At 39.8% G+C, this 15,470-nt stretch overlaps 1 long non-coding RNA gene across 3 annotated transcripts in view; it reads right to left on the reverse strand.

Moving 5' to 3' along the window:
* LOC139166648 (uncharacterized) overlaps window positions 1-15,470 on the reverse strand; it is a 42,805-nt gene that overhangs the window by 12,802 nt on the left and 14,533 nt on the right. For all 3 annotated transcript variants that reach the window (XR_011559006.1, XR_011559004.1, XR_011559005.1), the window contains one exon: window positions 13,344-13,398. This is a non-coding gene — a long non-coding RNA (uncharacterized lncRNA). The remainder of the gene's footprint in view (window positions 1-13,343; window positions 13,399-15,470) is intronic.

Here is a 15,470-nt window from a genome sequence, read left to right on the forward strand (position 1 = left end):
TCTCACAGCAGATGGAAGGAAGGACTATTAGTTTGAAATAGCATAAAGGAGGGTGCCTCAAAAGGTATCAGACTCTGAAGGAGGAACTGGAATGCAAAATGTATGGCAACTCAAATAGGGTAGACAGCAAATGGATGCTGAAAATGGATCATAAGTTTTAGGGCCACGAAAGTCTGGACAAGGTAGTGTTTATATTTTAAAGTTCAAAGTGGTCCAAAGCCCACAAAGCAATGTAGGGCACAATCCAAATAACTGTGCTGAAGACTAGAAGATGATGAAAAGTGTTAAGGATCATCCACTAAACAATGCGGATGACACAATGGGAATGTCAGAGGATAAAACTCTGGTGGAGCGAGGGGAAAGAGCCTGAATCACTGCTTTGGGATATGACCATGGTCAAACTCCTCTTCTCTGTTTAATCCTCTATGACCCAAATTGATCTTCATTGCATCCAAGAAAGCCCCCTGCAATCCCATCTAAATCGAAGGGTAGACAAATCACTCACCTGCTCTTACTACAGCCCAGGGAGAGCCCTAACTGTGACATAATACCCAGGTGAGAAACATCCTCGATCAAAAACCCTCCCATGTTCCATCTCATCAATGGACTTCCCCACTCTATGCACCTGGAATAGCCCTAGACTTGCTTGATGATTTCACCGCTTTACTCAAATTTAGTTTTCAACATTTACTAAATCTTAACATCTTGTCAGTTAAAACAATGGAATGGCACCCTTTTAGGGATGCCTATACATAAACAAGGACTTGCTTAGCTTCCCCAAAAGTTGCCAACAAATGAAATCCCTAGGATTTCCTGCCTCCACCCATAGCTCTCAACTTCTATGACAATCTTTGCTTTCCTATTGTTCGAGGTTCCGCTTTGCTATAAACTGAAGTGTCAGTGAATATGATACTTTTTTCTCAGTGTTGTCCTCTGTAGCACTGAAATTTCAACAACAAAGATGATCAAAGCCTACCAATCAGAGGAGGGCCAACTGGCAGATGGTCTGAGAAAAAGAAACTCTTTAAGTCTTTCCTTAACTCTAAAATTAGGTCAAAGGTATTATCACTCATACACACACACACACATACATACACACATACACACATACAGAGAGAGGGGGGAGAGAGAGAGAGAAAAGAGGCTTAAAAGTGTTGTACATTGAAGCTGAATCAAGATAACTGTTCTGAGAAATTGGAAATTAGATTAGATTAGATTTATTGGATTTATATGCCGCCCCTCTCCGCAAACTCGGGACGGCTCACAACAATAGTAAAAACAGTACATAGTGACGAAATCCAATGCCCACCAATCCAATTACAATTTTAAGTTAAGAAATTCATAAAACAATCCCAATATATATAAAAACAAGCACACAATCAATCAAACGGCAAAACAACATAGGCAAGGGGGAGATGTTTTAGTTCCCCAATGCCTGATGGCAGAGGTGGGTTTTAAGGAGTTTACGAAAGGCAGGGAGGGTGGGGGCAATCCTAATCTCAGGGGGGAGCTGGTTCCAGAGGGTCGGAGCCACCACAGAGAAGGCTCTTCCTCTGGGTCTCGCCAGATGACATTGTTTAGTCGACGGGACCCGAAGAAGGCCGACTCAATATTTCATTGTTCTCTTGTCTGATTTATCTTTGAGAAAGTTTGAATAAATAGAATTGAATTTTCTTTATATGCATCCTGGCTAAAATATTCAAAGTAAGAGGAATATGATACAGAATTTTTTTTTTCTTCCATCTCATGTTTTAAAAGAAATCCATTGAAATTCAGAATAGGACTAATAAAAATAATCATTTAGACCATAAATAATTGATAACAAATAACTTTTCTGCCATCAGATGTCACTAATTTAGATTGCAATAAATCTATTACAATCTAAATTAGATTGTAAGTAATCTTACAATCTAAATTCTCAGTAAGTAATAGTGATAGTTTCATAACTATACATAACCTTCATAATCCTAAACAGCACATTTTTAAACCAGTCACAAGAGGATACTGCCCTCTTTTGGTTGTTAGCTTAAATGCATCTGGTGATTGGCTACTGATTCAACATCCTGGTATAAGTGGCCCAGCGGTGGGCTACTAGCAGGAACGCTCAATTGCGCTCACCGCCGCGGCTCATAATTGCTTGTGGGGCCAGCGAGATTTTGCTTCTGCACCTGTGGAGGTAGCAAAATCGCACACAGAGCCACAGGTGCACCCGTGTTTCGGCATGCATGGAAGCAAGAGAACCTCACCGAAACATGGGTGCACCTGAGGCTCCATGCGTGATTTTGCTACCTCCACAAGTGCAGAAGCAAAATCGCGCTGACCCCACAAGGACTTAGGAGCTGCGGCAGCGAGCACCATTTAGCGTTCCGGCTAGTAGCCCACCACTGAAGTGGACCCTCCTTATGTTGTAATGATCTTTCTTTTAGGGTTCCAGAAAACACCCCCAACTTTTATTCACAAGTGAGATTCAGCAGGTTCTGACCAGTTCTGGAGATCTAATATTGGAAATTTTGAATAGTTCAGAGAACCGGTAAATATCACCTCTGACTGGTCCTGCCCCATCTGCCTCCTGAGTCCAAGCTGATCAGGAGGAAATGGGGATTTTGCAGTATCCATCCCCTGGAGTGGGGAGGGAATGGAGATTTTACAGTATCTTTTCCATGGAGTGGAGTGGGAATTACCAGTGGGTTGCTCCCGGATCAGCCTAATTTTGTGAACCAGTAGCAGCGGCAGGAGGCTATGTCCACCCACTAGGGATGCTTCTGTGCATGCACGCAAGCATTACGCATGTAAGAGCAAACCAGTAGCAACGGATTGTAAAACCCACAACTGGTGGGAATGGAGATTTTACAGTATCCTTCCCCTGCCACGCCCACCAAGTGATGTCCACCAAGCCACACCACGTCCACCAAGACATGCCCCACATAACCGATAATAAAAAGAAATTGAACCACCAGCACCACTGCTTTTATTAAAATAAATGATTGGTAAGATCAGAAAATAAGTATAAGGGATGCTGCTTCATAATAATAATCTAGCCAATTTCTTTGGTCGGCAGGGTGCTGCAAGAGGCCATCCAGGCCAAAAACATGGTGAAGGAGATGCCTGAGGTCCACCCACGCCCCATTTTGGTGGCCAGAGGCACTGTGGGCCAGTCCTTTGCTATTTGCAGGTCGGCTCGGCGGGTCAGATTTAAGCACTGCGCCTTGAGTTTGACACCCATGGTCTATGCTGCCTAGGTTTCTCTATGTAAGATGCATTGTATTTAGAGAATTGATTTAGAACTAGTTTCTTACCATTCATTCATTCATTCATTCATTCATTCATTCATTTATTTATTGGATTTGTATGCCGCCCCTCTCCGCAGACTCGGGGCAGCTAACAACAATGATAAAAAACAACATGTAACAATCCAATTTAATAAAACAACTAAAAACCCTTATTATAAAAACCAAACATACACACAAACATACCATACATAACTTGTAATGGCCTAGGGGAAGGAATATCCTAACTCCCCCATGCCTGGCGACAAAGGTGGGTCTTGAGTAATTTGTCAATGGAAATTATGGATAGCTTTTAAATTAAATTGGTTTCAACAATTTTGAGGCAAAGAAACGCAGTTCTATCATAGGACTTGGCCAGTGCAAGACCATCCGGATGTCTAGAGGTAGATAAAAAGGTCAGATTGCAGATAACCTCAGTTGGCTTACAAAAGTTTCAAATATAGTGATTCCTAGAAAAGTAGCCAGAAGAAATTGTCAAGCTGGAAGTAATAATGATCTGATCGGTAAAAAGAAATGTGTCACCATATCAAACTAAAAGTTAAAAGTATAATAATTATTTGTTAATTTTAATAGGAGAATTAGATTATAATCTTCTACCTTGAACTAAGTCTCATTGGGCACAAAGATACTAGTTTTTAAGTAGGAATTCACAATTTGAAACAGCAGGTAGAGTGCTGTACTGCAGGCCACTGAAACTGACTGTAGACCTGTAGGTCAGCAGTTCAAATCTTATCACCGGCTCAAGGTTGACTCAGCCTTCCATCCTTCCAAGGTGGGTAAAATGAGGACACGGATTGTGGGGGCAATATGCTGGCTCTGTTAAAAAGTTCTATTGCTAACATGTTGTAAGCCACCCTGAGTCTAAGGAGAAGGGCGGCATAAAAATTGAATAAATAAATAAATAATAAAATAAATAAGGATCAAAGTAGTTAACTCCAAAAGGAATTGCTTTGCCTACTTTCAGAAGACATGCCTGCATTCTATTTATTTTTCAATTTAGATTTTTCAATTTAAAGAAATGAAACTTCTAACAGTTTAAATGGGTTAAATTTGGCATGTGACACTTAACAAACTGATTGGCTTCACCATGGTTTTGCAGGATAGACTAGATGGAAAGAAAGGACTTCCCCAGAGTTACACAGTTCCCAGGAGACACACAGACGTGGACAAGGAAACACATACTGCGGGTGACCTGCAAAATATGTGCCATGTTTGGGTTTCTGCCTGAAAAGAATTGTAACTATTCTTGCCACCACTGTGTTGCTAAAACAGAAGTGAAGAGTCTGGAGACTTGTTTGGCTACACTGAGATGCACTGGGGAAGATGAGAAGTGTCTGGACATGAATACATGGAACAAGAGATTACTATAAAGAAAACAGAAACTCCAGAGGAGGAGAGCTGGCAGCATTTAACTCAGTGGACCAAGAAAACTGTAAGACAGTTCCACTGTTGGGAGTTGCATAATTAGGCCCTCCTCACCAACGTGACTCACAGCTTTCCGGAGAAGAATTTTTGCCTAATGTTCCAGGAACAGGGAAAAGAGAAGCTACGTCTTCCTTGGAAGTGAGGAATCCAATGGCTGCCAAAAGGGAAAATAGGAAAAGAAACGGCCGCATGAATCCCAGCGACCGATTAGATCCCACAGAGTGGGCCTTCTCGGGTCCCGTCAAGTAAACAATGTCGGTTGGCGGGCCCCAGGGGAAGAGCCTTCTCTGTGGCGGCCCCGGCCCTCTGGAACCAACTCCCCCCAGAGATTAGAACTGCCCCTATTCTCCTTGCCTTTCGTAAGCTCCTTAAAACCCACCTTTGTCGTCAGGCATGGGGGAACTGAGACATCTCCCCTGGGCATATACAATTTATGAATGGTATGTTTGTTTGTATGTATGTTTGTTTAGTAAATGGGGTTTTAAAATATTTTTAAACTATAATTTAGATTTGTTATGAACTGTTTCATTTTGTTGTGAGCCGCCCCGAGTCTGCGGAGAGGGGCAGCATACAAATCTAAATAATAAATAAATAATAAAAAATAAATTGATTTGCTGCTGAGAAGACCCGAGTCAGCAATCTTCAGATCTACCATGATATCAAGAAAAATGTATTGTTTCCCAGTGAAAAATATGGAATATGAAGCTGAGTAGATTAATCAAATCTACTTTTGTTCTGCTTCGTGTTAGAACAAATGATACTGCCAGAAAGCCTGGAAAGAATATTGAAAGGTTATGAGCAGCTCAATAAGGAGGCAAAAGTGCTTGGTGAACAGGTGATGTTTTCATCTATATTTACTAATGGCCATGGCCTGCAAAAAGGAAAGTGGGATTCCGGAAGTGAACTTCTGGCTCAAGGGGTGATCTTATCAAGTAAACACTGGATTCATGGACCTATTCTATACCACTTACCAGAATAATTCTGGTTAGGAATGGATGGCGTATCTTTAAGACTTAGAAAAATGTTTGAGAAAAAAAAACTTACTATGGTCGTCTCATGGGCTTTAAACTAAATCACAAGATAGAAGGAGACTAAAATTTTGAAACACAAAACAGTGATCCAGTTGCCAGAATCTGTGCCATGGGAGAGACAGAAAAGAAGTCTAGGCAGAGAAAGTTCCAGGGAGGGGGGGTAGCTGGTTTGAATGAATTCAAAACACTGGGGCCAGAAAATTGCACCATAGGTTGATCCTGGAATGAACATCTTCCTGGCACCTTTTCGCTGGTCAGCAGCCATATTTTATTCTTTTTTTAATGGCTCAGGATAGCAATAATAACATAGTGATGTAATACCTGGCCGGTGCTTCACTCCCCGGCCCGTTTTGCTGCAGGGCCAGGGAGACATGGCCCTCCGGCGTAGCCGCCATCTTGGGGGCCAAGATCTCGTGAGATTTCGCGAGATCTCGGCCATTTCCTGATACATCGGCCATGGGCGATGACGTCGTCGGGGGCGGAGCCTGCCAGCCCTATAAAAAGGGCTGTGCAGGCTTGGGGCCTCCTTTTCGCCCGACAACGACAGAGCGAACACCCACCCGCCCTCCCTATCTTTCAGTGTGCCACTGTGGGTCGCCCTTAGGGGGCCGAATAGGAATTTTCGGTGGTCTCGGTATTTTCTGCGATCATTTTTTTGCCTATTCCACACTGCGGTGATGGACATGCGGTTAGGGGGTGCTTCGCACCCTGCTTAGGCTAATTGGCTTACCTTTGGTCATTTGGGTAGGCAGGTTAGGGGCAGAAAACTGGGTGGTGTTTAGCAACTGCGTGTTCTCCGTTGGGCATCTTTGGGGATGATTGACAGGTTCTCTCCAAAGGCTCATGGTGGCTAGCTGACCTGAGCAATTGGTGGGAACCTGTCTTTGGGTCCCACCCATTTCTTTCCCCTTGTAGGGGTTAGACGGCGAGACCTCCCACATGCAGGTGCATGGCAGAGATCCAAGTGAGGGCGGGGCCCTTCACCTGGGTCAGCATGGAGCTACACCCATAAGTTGCCCCGGAGGTTTTTCTGACGTCATTTTCCGCCCCAGAAGCAATTGTTTGACCCTGCGGGTCCTTGTTTAGGGTTATAGTTAAATTTATGCTAATTTAATGAATAAATTATGCGAATTTAATTAATAAAAATGACCCATTTTAAATCCAGCTCTTTGTGTCCGTGTCGTTACTCCGCCTCTGCTGCAATGCCATTTCTAGAGGCACAAGGGAGCATCTCTCAATCCTTTTTGCCGACTGAATTGATAGTTTCATTTAATTACATATGACAATCCTACTTGATGTTTTAGTATACTGGATTTTGTTTTACTTGCTTGTTTTCCTTAATTTATGCCATTGTTGTTTCAGTAGTGTGATTACAAGAACCATACAAAACAGTCTGGAGCCATATTAGATCTATCAGTTTGCCAATGTGTTGGAAGAATTAATTACAGTATTTTTCAGAGTATAACACTCACCTTCTCCCCATGGAAATTTTGGTGCGTCTTATACCTCCAAATACAGCCATATTATTATTATTATTTCTGGCTGTCACGAAACCCTGTCCTCTGGGAAGCCTGCAGAGCATTCCTGAGTGCTGGGGGAAGGCAAAATGCCATTTTTGCGAAAGAATGGGTGGAAAACGGCCCATTTTTCACAAAAGTGGGGCCATTTTTGGCATCCCTCAGCACCCAAGAGCTCTCTGCAGGCTTCCCAAACCCTTTGCCCACCCCATTTTTGTGAAAAAAAGGCTCGTTTTGGGGAATGGTGAGAAAAAAATGTGATAATTTTTCTTCTTTCAAATTGGAGGGGGAGGGATTTGAAGGGATTAAAAAAAAACACCAAATCACTTATCCTCATTTCATGTTGATGAAGAAAATAATAGAGAACATATATAGCATTCCTTGGGTTTTTTTCATACTTAATAAACCTTTCATTTATATCAAGTATTTCACAAGAATAGGCATTAAAATAGCCTCCTGCCTACACCTGATATATAAGTAACGTAAAGGCATGAGCTGGCTAGTCAGTCTTTGATTAGATATATAGGATGATTGATTCCATAACAAGATTATGCTTTGCAGTCTTTCAGTGGCAGAGATACCTATGTATTGAGCATCATTTACCAGAGGCGTTCCTGGGGGTGGGCAAATGATAAAGAATGTAGCACAATGTTGTAGTGCATAGTGCAAACCATGTGATTTATATACCTACATCCATTGTCAGGATGCAAGTCTAAAAGGCAAGGTGTGTGCGCACGTATGTTGCATTGTGTCCCTACCACACACGTATAATCAATATTTCAACACTGTAGCTAGCTCCAGACATCTCCTGCTGCCTGGGGCTAGCTGCAGTGATGAAAAATTGCTACTGTAGTTCCATACAAAGTACAACCTTGGAAAATACACCCATATATATATATATTAAAAGAAATGAATGAATAAAAGAAAGAACATTTCATAATTACCAGTATTAATTTTTAATTTGGTTCAGCATGGTTTATCAAATTATATGACAAGAATTTGACTAAGTAGAAATGATGTTTAACAGAAGCAAACACATAATTCTTCCCATTAAGAAAGACGGAGAGAGGCTGTAACAGGGGGATGGAAAGGTAGCAAGGATGATAGATAGTAAATCCTATCAAGAAAGATATTGATGGAATTGAGGATGTCTGGTCTTGAGAAGGCTCAGCAGGATATGACTATAGACTTCTAATACATGAGAAGATATTTTTTAAAAAGGGGGAGAGTGTTTTTCATTGTTTCAAACACATAATACAAACAAGCAAAAATGCAGTGCAGGAAACCCACAATATATTTGAATGCTATTAAAAAAAACCACACCTCCTAACAACAATTAGCAGATCGGTGATGCAACTCATTACCCAGAGCCATGTTGGGTTCTTCTTTCCTGATTGCCAGATAACTGTATGGAGGATCTGCTTTCATTTGAATTCCTGAGCACAGGAACTCCACGGCCCTAATAGTAATAATTTTATGGTTCTGAGACACTCTTTGTCATTCATAAAATGAAATGTTAGAAGTGTTTAAATTTAATTCTTTTTCTGAATCTTCCCTAGAAATTTTAATCATTTATTTATATTTAAGTTTATTTTAAAAGAAATACATTTTTTTAAAATGCTGTTATGTCTTTTTCAGATTTATACTGACATCTGGTGGACAGATGTAGAATTGGTTGAAACAGGTTTTTCCCCTCCCTGATAATAAGCTTGTCAAGAAGCTATGCTGTCTATAATCCAATTTATGAGTAGGGCACCAGATTGAGAGTGGCTGCTCACACATGTAACATGGATATGGGAAAGCTGATGTGATCAAGTCTGAAAGGTTCTTAGGCTATTCCATACTTGACACACCTTAGAAAAAGGTTAGTTTCTTCCAAATCTACGTGTTTTGAGCAGATGCCTCTTTTTTCTTCTACATGCACAGGAATGAATCTAAAAACACAATGGATTTGTTTTCAAAAAAATGTAATCTGAATGCAGAGACAGCAATTTTACAGTGGCAAGAGTAGATTTGGGGGAACATGAGTATAGCAGAGAAGGGGGGGAAAACCCAGTGAAGGTGGATCTGCAGGAAGACAAATTTTTAGAAATTGAATTAATATCTCAACAATATGAATAACAATGAATTTAAGATGATGTGGAAGCTGCTTGGAGTAGGAAAAAATATCTCATGAAGCATCACACAAAATTGTGGAATTACAGTAATTGGAAGTATGTAAAAGTGAAAAGAAATTCAAGAGACAGCAGATGAGAAAAAAAAGGCATATCACAGAATTATCTTTAGCTGTATACCGAAGAGATAAAGAGTTGTCAAGGATGCAGGGCAAAAGAGCAAGGAATTGATAAGTTTAAAGGAGGCAGAGAAAATGCAAAATAATTTTAATGGGAATAAAAATTGTTTGGGAAGCAGAGCGAGCAAGAGAAAACTTTTGCAGCAGAGTGAAAATTTAAAAAGTTTATTTTTTAAAAAATATAGAAATTTTTCAAAATGAAACAGAAATGAGGAAATGCACAGAAGAGTATTTTAATGTTTGCTGTGGCAATGATAGTGATCTCTTAAAGTTTGGAGTTGAAACATTAGTATTCAAAACTAGATGAAAAAGAACTTATAAATGCTGGGAATATTGTAAAAATTGGTACAGAGATTGTGATAGTGAGAAGTATTAAAATATGGATGTGATTTGTTTATAAAATGTTAAGACATTTTGAATATTTATGTAAAAATTACAGCTACACTTGACATTTGAAAGAATGTTATTATTTTTATTTTCTACAAAGGGGAAAATAACACGAATAAATGCAAAACGATAGTTAATTTGTTATATGTGCCTGGAATGGGATGTAACAAAAATCTGACAAAAGGATCACAATGAACAAAATTTAGAACAACATTTTGACTTTAAGTCAGGCAAGATGTAGCCCAGATTTTTGCTCTTAATGAGAAATGTTTGAATATAACAAACTGTACAGTATGTTTGCTATGATGGAGCAGTGGTTAGAATACAGTATTGCTCGTTAATTGTGCCTACCGCCAACCAACTGCCAGCAGGCCACTGGCTCAAGATTGACTCAACCTTCCATCCTTCTGAGGTTGGCAAAATGAGGACCCAGATTGTTGGGGGCAATATGCTGACTCTGTAAACCACTTAGAGAGGGCTGTAAAGCACACATACATGCTATTGCTATTTAGAGAAAGTATGCAATTGAGTAAATAAGTGTCAATTACATTTGGAGCAGTTGAATGTTGATTGCTAGATGTGATAAAAAATACCATACAATAGACATAGTGTAAATCATACTTTAAGAATAAATAATAACCCAAATGTTTAACATTGAACAGCAATGTTAACAGAAACCTCCTTGGAATAGGTTTAGAGGTAACTAAAAAGAGATGCTTGTCCTAATATTATAGCTATACAGTAGTACCTCTAGATACGAGCTGCTCCACATGCGAGTATTCCAAGTTACGAGCCACGAGGGGAGCGAAATTTCTTTTCGACACCCGAGCTCAAATTCAGGATATGAGCCGAGCGTCCACTAGGTGGTGCAAGAATCCTTGCTTCTGGTTATCTCGAAGGGGAAAAACAAAGTCTAAAGCCATTTGTTCCAGATACGAGTTGTTCGACATACGAGCTCCGTTCTGGAACGAATTAAACTCGTATCTAGAGGTACTACTGTATTGATTTTGCCTGTACAGTGGTACCTTTACTTATGAACTTAATTCGTTCCGTGACCAGGTTCTTAAGTAGAAAAGTTTGTAAGAAGAAGCAATTTTCCCCATAGGGATCAATGTAAAAGCAAATAATGTGTGCAATTGGGGAAACCACAGGGAGGCTAGAGGCCATTTCCTCCCAGGAGATTCCTAGAGAGGCCCCACAGAGGCTTCTCCCCACCTTTTCCGGCACTGTTTCCTCCCAGGAGATTCCTACAGACGCCCCACATAGGCTTTTCCCTGCCTTTTCCGGCCCCGTTTCCTCCCAGGAGATTCCTAGGGAGGCCCCAAGGAGGCTGCTCCCTGCCTTTTCCGGTTAAGTTTTTGAGGCTCGTTTGTAAGTGGAAAATGGTTCTTGAGAAGAGGCAAAAAAATCTTGAACACCCGGTTCTTATCTAGAAAAGTTCTTAAGTAGAGGCGTTCTTAGGTAAAGGTAGCACTGTACTTTTCTTTGCAAAAAATGTCACACTGTTAGCTGTGGACTCCAATAATTAGCAAAGCAGCAAGACTGCATGATGGGTAAAAATTGAAACAATATTATTTTGTATTCCTTAGTGGAAGGTTTACTAAAAACATGAATAGAACATTTGGAAGAAGGGAAAATACTGGGGTGAAGAAAGACAGTGAATGGTATGTGATCTATTGTAAGGAACTAATGTTTATATAGTAAAGCAAGTGTGTGTAGTAAAACCAGAAGAAATGGATCCAGGCAATGTATAAATATGTATGAATGAATATAACCTACATATTTAATACAAAAGCAAATGATTACAGTACTATGAAAGAAGTTCTGTGTTTGGACGCAGAGAAAGAATGAGGACTGAACTGAAAAATAATATATTCATGAAAAAGAATATATCAAGGATGTAATGGACATGTGGAGAGGGTCCGCATCTTGGGCGTCCTCCTTGATCCACAGCTCACATTAGAGAAACATCTTTCAGCTGTGGCGAGAGGGCCGTTTGCCCAGGTTTGCCTGGTGCACCAGTTGCGGCCCTATCACTCATGCCCTCATCACCTCGAGGTTCGACTACTTTAATGCTCTCTACATGGGGCGACCTTTGAAAAGTGTTCGGAAACTTCAGATCGTGCAGAATGCAGCTGCGAGAGCAATCATGGGCTTCCCAAGGCATGCCCATGTTACACCAACACTCCGCAGTCTGCATTTCCGGTCACAATTTCCGGTCACAATTCAAAGTGTTGGTTATGACCTATAAAGCCCTTCATGGCATCGGACCAGAATATCTCCAGGACCGCCTTCTGCCGCACGAATCCCAGCGACCGGTTAGGTCCCACAGAGTTGGCCTTATCCGGGTCCCGTCGACTAAACAATGTCATTTGGCGGGACCCAAGAGAAGAGCCTTCTCTGTGGCGGCCCCGACCCTCTGGAACCAGCTCCCCCCAGATATCAGAGTTGCCCCCATCCTCCTTGCCTTTTGCAAGCTCCTTAAAACCCACCTCTGTCGTCAGGCATGGGGGAATTGAAAGTTTTTCCCTTCCCCCTAGGCTTATAGAATTTATACATGGTATGCTTGTATGTATGAGTGGTCTTTTAAATTGGGTTTTTTTAGATTGCTTTTTAACATTAGATTTGTTACATTGTTTTCTTTATTGTTGTTAGCCGCCCCGAGTCTTCGGAGAGGGGTGGCATACAAATCTAATAAATAAATAAAATAAAATAAATAAATAAAAGATGGAGACAACAAGAATTAAAAGCAATGAATAAAGGTACCAAAGTGATGGAACCAAGTATGGTAATGCAAAGACAGACAAGTATGAATAGCTATAGCGCATTCTGTTAACTAAATGTATTTACAGTTCTTTTTTCTTTTTTCATATACCCTGCCTTTAATTTCCTTTGCATATAATTTCTTACTTCCCCCCACAAACTTGGGTGTAGTGTTACCCTGTCAAAAAGATAACTTAATGTTTTGTGTCATCCATTAAGGCAGGGGTGTCAATGTCAAACTGGCAACCTGTGAACCAGATGCATCAAGTGCAGGCCATGCCCACCTCAGCTCCAAGACGGGGGAAAACATCACAATATGTCATGTGACAACAATGTGATGACACAAGTTTGACACCCATACATTATGGTGTGATAAACAGCAAGGCCTGTTTTGAAATGCTGCAGAGAAGGCAGCAAATAAAAGGAAAAGAATTAACATGAGATAAAGTTCTGCTGTTGAACTTTAAAAGTTGTTTTTAAAATAAGGACTGTATTGTTTTAATTATTCATTTAATTATCTTAGCATGTTTTTTCAGGTCATAAGCAAGGACATTAAGAAAGACTGTTGGAATTATAGTTTTAAAACCATGTTTTAAAAAAAAAAAAAAAAAACAAGTGTAAGGCATTAAAGAGGATTTACCCTGTTTCATAAGGGAGACACTGTATCGCCCAGATTTTTCGAAGCCAGTTCTGATCTATAAAGATAAAGAATACTGCAATTATAATCAGCGAATCCTTGTTAGAATTCAACATTTCTAACAATAAAGAATGGAAAACTATTATTACTCGGCATATGAGCATATCTGATCCTCAGAGGATTTTTCCCTCTCTTGGGAGATGTGTGGGTGTGTGGGTGGGCGTGCACACATGCATAGACACATGCTTTGAGCCACTGTCTACCCCACTGATTTCTTGTGGAGGTTTTGCAGAAGTGGTTTGCCATTGCCTCTATAGCTGGCTCTGCGTCTGACACTAGAACTCACTGTTTCTCAGTTTCTACACTGATGCTTTAAATCACTACACCCCTAATCCTAATTACATCTGAACAAATGTTTTTGTCTTACTGGAATTATGTTACGAGTTTTCCTATCCAGAAACATTGGGATATAGAAGAGGGAGAGGACATATTCATCATTTTTCTCTCTCTCTCACTGATAAAAGATTATTTTTAAGAATTTATCTCCCTGTCCAAGTGGGTCGTTTTTAGTTATTTTCCTTCTCTTGCCAAGTGTATGTTTATTTGCTTCAGTTTTTTTATTTAAAACACATGGATAGATTAGCAACCCATCAGGACAAATCAGTTTATAAGGAAAATATGTTCAGTTGAATTGGTTTTATAATCAAATAAATATGCACAGGTTTGCAGCCCCAAACCATCCTAAAAGAGTTTTGGAGCATTTTGCATAGCCAATAGGTATACAGTAGCCCCTCACCTATCGCTGGTGTTACGTTCCAGACCCGACCGCGATAGGTAAAATCCGCGATGGGGAATTTATCGACTGATAGTACTTATTTAAGTATTTATATTGTAATTGTTTGGTAAGTTTTCATTGTTTTAAGTGTTTATAAACCCTTCCCACACAGTATTTATTTTAGATACAGTATTTAAATACAGTATTTACCATTTTAGATTTTTTTTTTTTTAAAAAAACCTGCCGATTGAGTTCGGCGGGCTGTTTAAATCTGCCGATCGACTTCCTCAGAAACCCGCGAACCAGTGAAGATCCGCGAATGATTTTTCTCATTAATATTTCTTGAAAACCCGCGATGAAGTGAAGCCGCAGTAGGTGAAGCGCGGTATAGCGAGGGACTACTGTATACGCATCTCTTTACTATGCTGTAGAAATAAACTTAAAAGTTTTCACTACTGTACTAGATGGAATTCTGTTACTATGGAATTCTGTTACATGGTATGGCAATTGTAAATAACAGGCAGGTTTGACAGAAGATAATTAAACACAAGAAAAAAGTTGTTTAGCCAGTCTGTAATATTTGTATGTATAGATTTAAAAAAAAACAGAGCTAAAGCTGCAAAGTTTTACAACAGTAATTAGCATATAATTGTGGTCAGGAGCTACCCAGAATTGGCTGAAAGATAGGAGGCTATATAAATATCTTAAATAAACAATAAATAAATAAATAAATAAATATAATACTGAAAAAAGAAAAACCTTTACAAATTAAAGAAAGGAGATGCAGTTTAACATGATTGGCAGAAAATAAATCCAATTACCTTAATCTCAAAATAATAATATGTAATTTGGCTTTTATTTGCTTTTTGTGTTTATTTATTTAGGATATGGCATAGAGTACATGATAGCAGTAAAATATATAAAAGGTGCTTGTAATATTATGATAAAGGTATGATGGAAATATGTGCTCAATTTTGTAAAATATGAGAAATCAAAGAATATATACCATATTTTTCGGTGTATAAGATGCACCCAATGTTTCACCCTCTTTTTGGAAGTAAAAAGGTGCAACTTGTACTCTGAAAAATATGTTAACAAGTTGTAGGTTATATTTTGAAATGCATTGGTACATAAAAATGGAATTGCTGTTCTAAATATTAATATCTAGGCCTTTTATCCAATCAACTGCAGTTTTGTTAGGAAGGCCTCAACCAGTCCCCAGGCCTAGACCGTGAAGCCCAGGGCTAGTTTTGGTAGTTTCTTCCCACCCCCTATCATCCACGCCTGCAGCTGTAGGCTTACTTACCTTTAGGCAGCCACAGGAGGAGGCAGCAGTAATTCAAGTAGGCAAATCA

This window comes from Erythrolamprus reginae, chromosome 4 (assembly GCF_031021105.1).
Source record: "Erythrolamprus reginae isolate rEryReg1 chromosome 4, rEryReg1.hap1, whole genome shotgun sequence".
Taxonomy (NCBI): domain Eukaryota; kingdom Metazoa; phylum Chordata; class Lepidosauria; order Squamata; family Dipsadidae; genus Erythrolamprus; species Erythrolamprus reginae.